Source organism: Trichechus manatus, unplaced genomic scaffold (assembly GCF_000243295.1).
Source record: "Trichechus manatus latirostris isolate Lorelei unplaced genomic scaffold, TriManLat1.0 scaffold00157, whole genome shotgun sequence".
In the NCBI taxonomy this organism is placed as follows: domain Eukaryota; kingdom Metazoa; phylum Chordata; class Mammalia; order Sirenia; family Trichechidae; genus Trichechus; species Trichechus manatus.
The window spans coordinates 3,945,710-3,952,340 of NW_004444093.1; the positions used below are offsets into that span (position 1 = coordinate 3,945,710).

The 6,631-nt window shown below is 45.5% G+C and overlaps 1 pseudogene; it reads left to right on the forward strand.

The window, feature by feature from the left end:
• The first annotated feature begins 312 nt into the window (after positions 1–312).
• LOC101348462 (leukemia inhibitory factor pseudogene) overlaps positions 313–6,631 on the forward strand; it is a 42,859-nt pseudogene continuing 36,540 nt past the window's right edge.

The following is a 6,631-nucleotide window of genomic DNA, read 5'->3' on the forward strand; positions in this document are numbered from 1 at the left end:
CCTTCCTTGAGTCCCAGCGCCTCCGAGTCTTCAGTTATGAAATGGGCTTGGAAGTGGTGCCATTGATGTGAGGATTACATGAGTGAAAGATTATGACAAGTAGGATTGCAATGATCGTTGTAGCTGCTGATAATGACTAACGGGTGCCTCCTCCCAGTTAACATCTTTGTCCTTTCACAGAGGTGGTGGGCAAGGTCTGAGTTCAGTTGGAGACCTGGGCAGGGTCTCTACATAGAGCTGATGTAAGGATGGACTGAGCTCACAAGTGGGAAGGGCTGAGCACTGAGCTAGGCCCAGCTAAGCCTTCACTGGATGGTGGTGATTGTCAATGGTGTGGCCTTGCCGCAGGCCCAGCTAAGCCATCACTGGATGGTGGTGATTGTCAATGGTGTGGCCTCGCCGCCTTCCACGTCCTGTTGGGAGCAGGCAGCAAGGTTGAGTGAAATGCAGACTGACATTGCCTTTCAAACAGAGTGACAATGACGATGACGGTGAGGAGGAGGGTGGCTGACTGCCGTCCCTTCCCATCCTGGGGCCTATTTTGGTTAAACACACACACATGACTAAGTAAGTACCTAAAAAGCCTTGAAAAGAGCTAGTCCAAACGGTTAATAATGATTTTTTCTAGAGGGTGAGATTTTGAAGACATCCACCAATCAATCATCTTTTACTTTTATGTATTGTTTGGACCATAGATTACTTTTGTAATCGGGGAAAAAATCAAGTTTAGGAAAACAATAACTTTGTGAATGAATGAATGAATGAATGAATGGATGCACATATGGATGGATGAATAACTGAGAGCCCCAAGCCTTAACCAGAGGAGTAACTTGGGCTCAGGTTGGCAGGGCAATAACTCGGCAGGTGCCTCATAAATCAGCCCTCAGTTTCCTTTCTCAGAGGCGGAAGGAGTCAGGCCTGGCTGTCAGGGCTCCCAGCCCACTGATGCATGGCCATGGCAGCCTTGGTGGAGTGGACAATGAGGAGAGTCAGCCATGGAGCCGGGGCTGTGACTCACATGGCGACAAGGCCAGAGGGCCCCCGCGCTTGGCCCACACGTGCCCGCCATTCAACCTGGGCAGCGTGATGCGTGGATTCCCGGCACCCTTCTGATACCGGCTGCTCGCCAGGTCCTGGGGCTGACCCAATCGGCCTGGTGAATAAGGAGGCCCTGGACAATCCCTCCTTTCATAAGGCTCACTGCTGACTAACCCTCCCAGTCATGCTCGGCCCTTCCACCTTCCACCCCAAAACAAATCCCTGCCCTGGAGCCAGCCCTACGGGATTTTGAGGGTGGCCAGCTGTTCTTGGCTCTCCCTTTCTACTGCCTCTACCCTGTACTGCTCTCACACCCTGCCCCTGCCCACCTCTGTCCTGGGCCATTGCTCTAGGCAGCTCTGTCCCTCCTACCTTCCTCCTGCCAACCCCAGGTCCTCCGCTCTGGGCCTTGCTGTCAAGTCTATCTTTCATATCACAATCGAACTGATGCTGAGGGGCTCTTCATGCATCTGTCCTCCCACTCATCCCTGCTTCTTTCTCATAAGAAGGGAAGTCTGGTGCCCCCAAAGACAGGATTCTAATGAGACCAGCGGAGACTCCTTCTGAGCATGCACGCAGAGGCACATGGAGTCATGTGGTGGGAAGAATCAGGCTTTGGAGTCAGACCTGGGTTCCAATTCTGACTGCCATTCACTAGCTGGGTGATCAAGGGCAGGTGACTTAACTTCTCCAAACCTCAATTTCTACACCTTAAAAAGAAGGGGGGCCAGGGGGAAGAGGAACAGAGTGAAACTATTCTGTATGATACTGTGATGGTGAACACATGATATTAAGCACTTGTCAAAACCCATAGGGCTGTACAATACAAAGAGTGCCCCAATGTAAACTATGGACTTCAGTTAAAAAAAATATACCAATATTGGTTCATCAATTATAATAAATGAATCACAGGAATGCAAGATGTTAGTAGGAGAAATGGTGTGCAGGTGGATGGGTATATGGGAAAGCTCTGTACTTTCTGGAGTACTTGAGTGGTGCAAATGGTTAATGCACTCAGCTACTAACTGAAAGGTTGCAGGTTCAAGTCCACCTAGGGTGCCTTGGAAGAAAGTTCTGGCAATCTACTTCCAAAAACTCAGCCATTGAAAACCCTATGGATCAGAGTTCTACTCTGACACACATGGGGTCTCCATGAGTTGAAATTGACTTGATGGCAACTGTTTTTCTGTACTTTCTGCATAATTTTTCCACAAACCTAAAACTGTTGTAACAAACAAACAAACAAACCATTGCCATCGAGTCAATTCCAACTCATTGTGACTCTATAGAACAGAGTAGAACTGCCCCATAGGGTTTCCAAGGATTGGCTGGTGGATTCAAACTGCCGATCTTTTGTTTAGCAGCCAAGCTCTTAACCACTGCATCACCAGGGCTCCAAAAAATAGTCCATTAAAAAAAAAAAGTAGGGGGAGAGGGAGATGTGGATAATAATGCCTCCCTTACAGAATGGATGTGAGGCACATTCTAGAAAGCCTGGCACGTAGTAGGTGTTCTCCAAGTGTTGGTTTCCATATCTTCTCTTAAAGCAGAGTTCCTGGGTAGTGCAAACAGTTGACGTGTTCAGCTGGTAACTGAAAGAATGGAGGTTCAAGTCTCCCAGAAGTGCCACAGAAGAAAGGCCTAGTGATCTACTTCTGAAAAATCAGCAACTGAAAACTCAATGAAGCACAGCTCTACTCGGACACACATGGAGTTGCCATGAGTCAGAATCGACTCGACAGGAGCTGGTTGGTTTCCTTAGAGCACCTACAGAGGGGCTCAGGAAATGGGTTGAGGTGCTTTGGAGACACCTGGTCTCTGCCCTCGCCTTTGCCCCAGCTGAGAAAAGTGAGGGCCACTCAGGGGAGAGTGCAGCTCCTCTGACTCACCTCAGCCCTCATGGTGGCCAAGATTCCCCAGCTGAGAAGTGGGTTCTTGTAAGGGTTGACAGAGGTTGGATGGCACTCTGCTTGGATGCCCGAAGAGTGTGATGAGATGATCCCAGGGGGGAGCGTGGCATGGATAGTGTGAGACACCAGGAGATGGGAAACACTATCTCTGTTTCCTTCTGGAATAGAATCTCCCTTTCCTTTTCTTGTAGGACAATGAGGGACGGGGAGTGGTAGAGACATGGCCGGCCTCTCTCACTAGTGAGGCTTAATGGAGGCGAGCGTTGAAATGGCGTGGACTGGGAGCCAGCTTGGAAAACTGGCAAAAGTGCTGATCTGGGAGGTGAGAGCTGTGGGCCTAGTCCCAGCAGGGCCCCGACTATGAGTGTGATTGTGGGCGTCACAACCTTTCAGGGTAACAGGCCCTCTTCTATGGGGAAGGAGAGGCAGGAGGTCTTCTCAGGACCTCTCCAGCCTTAACATTCTGTAACTCTGTATCCAGCTCTTTAAAGATGTAAAGCAGAGATGATGAACTAGAACAGATGTGGCAGATAAAGCCAAGGTAATCAGCCCGGTGGTTTTTCTCCCTTCAGTGGCCTGAGTCATTAGCACGGCCTTCACTGCATTCTGGCATTTGCTCATATCGATAGGTAATCAAGGCAACATTTGTGGGCCTGAATTTCTGGAAGACAGGCTGATAAAACAGTTTTTTACCCTTAGCCCTTCCTCCTTCTGCAACAACATGGGGGTGAAGTGGACGTTCTGAACCCACCTGGCTCCCTCCCAGCACAGAGCCTTTCAAAATATGGTTTCTTTGGTCAGAGCCCCACATCCTTCCGGTCTTCCACAGTCAGCCCGAGTCTGGGAATGCCCATCCCCCAAATAAATATTTGCTGAGTGTTGCCCCAGTGCCTGGCACCAAAACCAAAAGTCCTGGGTACAAGTGCTGAAGGAATTCTCACATGGCCTTGGTGTATAAGATAACTTGGCTTGGTGTTCTGAGGGGCTCAAAATGGAGGGAGGGAGGGAGAGAGAGAGAAAAAGCGAGAGAGAGAAGGAGGAAAGGAGGAGGAGGAGGAAAGATCCAGTATCCTCAGGACACAGTGATGTGGTGGATGGAAGTTTCCAGGATGTCAGAACGTCAGACCCTCCTACCCTGTAGAAAGGTGAAGGTGGAAGAGAAGGGAACTGGACAGAGACAAGGCCTCCAGCTATGGCAGTGAGGCACACTTAGTGGGCAGTAAAGTGACAAATTTCAGTAGCACACAGCTCTAAGGGTTGGATTTCTTTTTTTCTTTTTCATTTTATTGTGGTAAAACATATATAGCTCCGTTAACAACTGCCTTCTTTGCCTTGAGACCAGAAGAAGTGGATGGTGCCTGGCTACCGTTACTGAATGTTTTGATCAAAGATTCTACACAAGAATCCTGATCAGAAAGGGGAAAAACATGGAACAGTTGAGTTTCAAATTCTCATGGAACCCCAACTTTCTGGAGTCATTGAGGCTAGATGATCCCTGAAACTATTGCCCTGAGGAAATCCTTAAACTTTAAACCTAAATTATTCTTGAAGCCATCTTTAAAGCAAACAAGAGCCGTAGCTCTTAACCTAGTGGTTTCCAAAGTAAATAATAGTTGAACTTAATTAGTAAAGAATGCCTGGAGCACTGTACTCTTTTAAGGAATTATCTATATGGATCAAACTGACAACAACAACTAATAGCAAGATTAGATGAGAAGCTTAGGGGACAATGAGTTTATTTTAATGGTGATGAAATAATTTGGAAAAGGATAGTAAGAATGTTTGCACAACTTGATGATGTCATTCATACCACTGAATTGCACATGTAGAGACTGCTGAATTGATGTATGTTTTACTGTGCATATTTTCACCAAAAAATTATATTATTAAAATATATATATATAGCATGATATTTACTATCTTAACCATTTTTAAGTGTACAATTCAGTGGCATTAATTACATTTATAATGTTATACAACCATCATTGCTATCTATTTCCATAATTTTTTCATCACATCAAACAGAAACACAGTACTTTTTAAGCAATAACCCCCATTTCTCCCTCTCCCAGGCCCTGGTAACCGCTAATCTACTTTGGTCTGTCTGCATTTGCCTATTCTAGATAATTCATATATGAAGGATGATATAATATCTGTCCTTTCGTGTCTGACTTATTTCACTCAGCATAATGTTTTCCAGGTTCCTCTATGTCAGCATATATCAGAATATCATCTCTCTTTTTTTTTCATTTTTGTGCTTTAAGTGAAAGTTTACAATTCAAGTTAATCTCTCATACAGAAATCTATACACACATTGTTATGTGACCCTAGTTGCTCTCCCTATACTGTGACAGCACACTCCTCCTTTCCGTACTGGATTTCCCATGTCCATTCAACCAGCTCCTGACTTTCTCTGCCTTCTCATCTCACCTCCGGACAGGAGCTGCCCATTTAGTCTTATGTATCTACTTGAGCTAAGAAGCACACTCTTTACAAGTATCATTTTATGTCCCATAGTCCAGTCTAATCTTTGAAGAGTTGGCCTCAGGAATGGTTTTAGTTCTGGGCTAACAGAGAGTCCAGGGGCCATGTCTTCCAGGGTCCCTCCAGTATCACTCAAACTATTAAGTTTAGTCTTTTTACTAGAATTTGAGTTCTGCACACCACTTTTCCCCTGCTCCATCAGAGACTCTCTCTTGTGTTCCCTGTCAGGGCAGTACTTGGTGGTAGCCAGGCACCATCTAGTTCTTCTGGTCTCAGGCTGATGAAGTTTCTGGTTTACGTGGACCTTCTGTCTCTTGGGCTAATACTTTCCTGTGTCTTTGGTGTTCTTCACTCTCCTTTGCTCCAGGTGGGTTGGGACCAATTGATATATCTTAGATGACCGATCACTAGCTTTTAAGACCCCAGACACCACGCACCAAAGTAGGATGCAGAACATTTTCCTAATAAACTTTGTTATGCCAATTGACCTAGATGTCCCCTTAAACCATGGTCCCCAGACCCCCACCCCTGCTACTCTGTCCCTTGAAGTGCTTGGTTGTATTCAGGAAACTTCTCAGCTTTTGGTTTAGTCCAGTTGTGCTGATTTCCCCTGTAGTGTGTACTGTCCTTCTCTTCACCTAAGATAATTCTTGTCTACTATCTACTTAGTGAATACCCCTCTCCCTCCCTCCCCACCCTTGTAACTATCAAAGAATGTTTTCTTCTGTGTTTAAACCTTTTCTTGATTTCTTATGATAGTGGTCTTATACAATATCTGTCCTTTTGTGACTGACTAAATTCACACAGCATACTGCCTTCCAGATTCCTCCATGTTATAAGATGTTTCACGGATTCATCATTGTTCTTTATCATTGCATAGTATTTCATTGTGTGAATATATCATAATTTGTTTATGCATTTGTCTGTTGATGGGCACATAGGTTGTTTCCATCTTTTTGTTATCGTGAACAGTGCTGCAACGAACATGGGCGTGCATATAGCTATTTGTGTGACGGCTCTTATTTCTCTAGGATGTATTCCAAGGAATGGGATTACTGGATCGAACAGTACTTCTATTTCTAGCTCTTTAAGAAAGCAACAGATTAATTTCCAAAGTGGTTTTACCATTTTACATTCCCACCAACAGTGTATAAGTGTTCCAGTCTCTCCACAACCTCTCCAACATTTATTATTTTGTT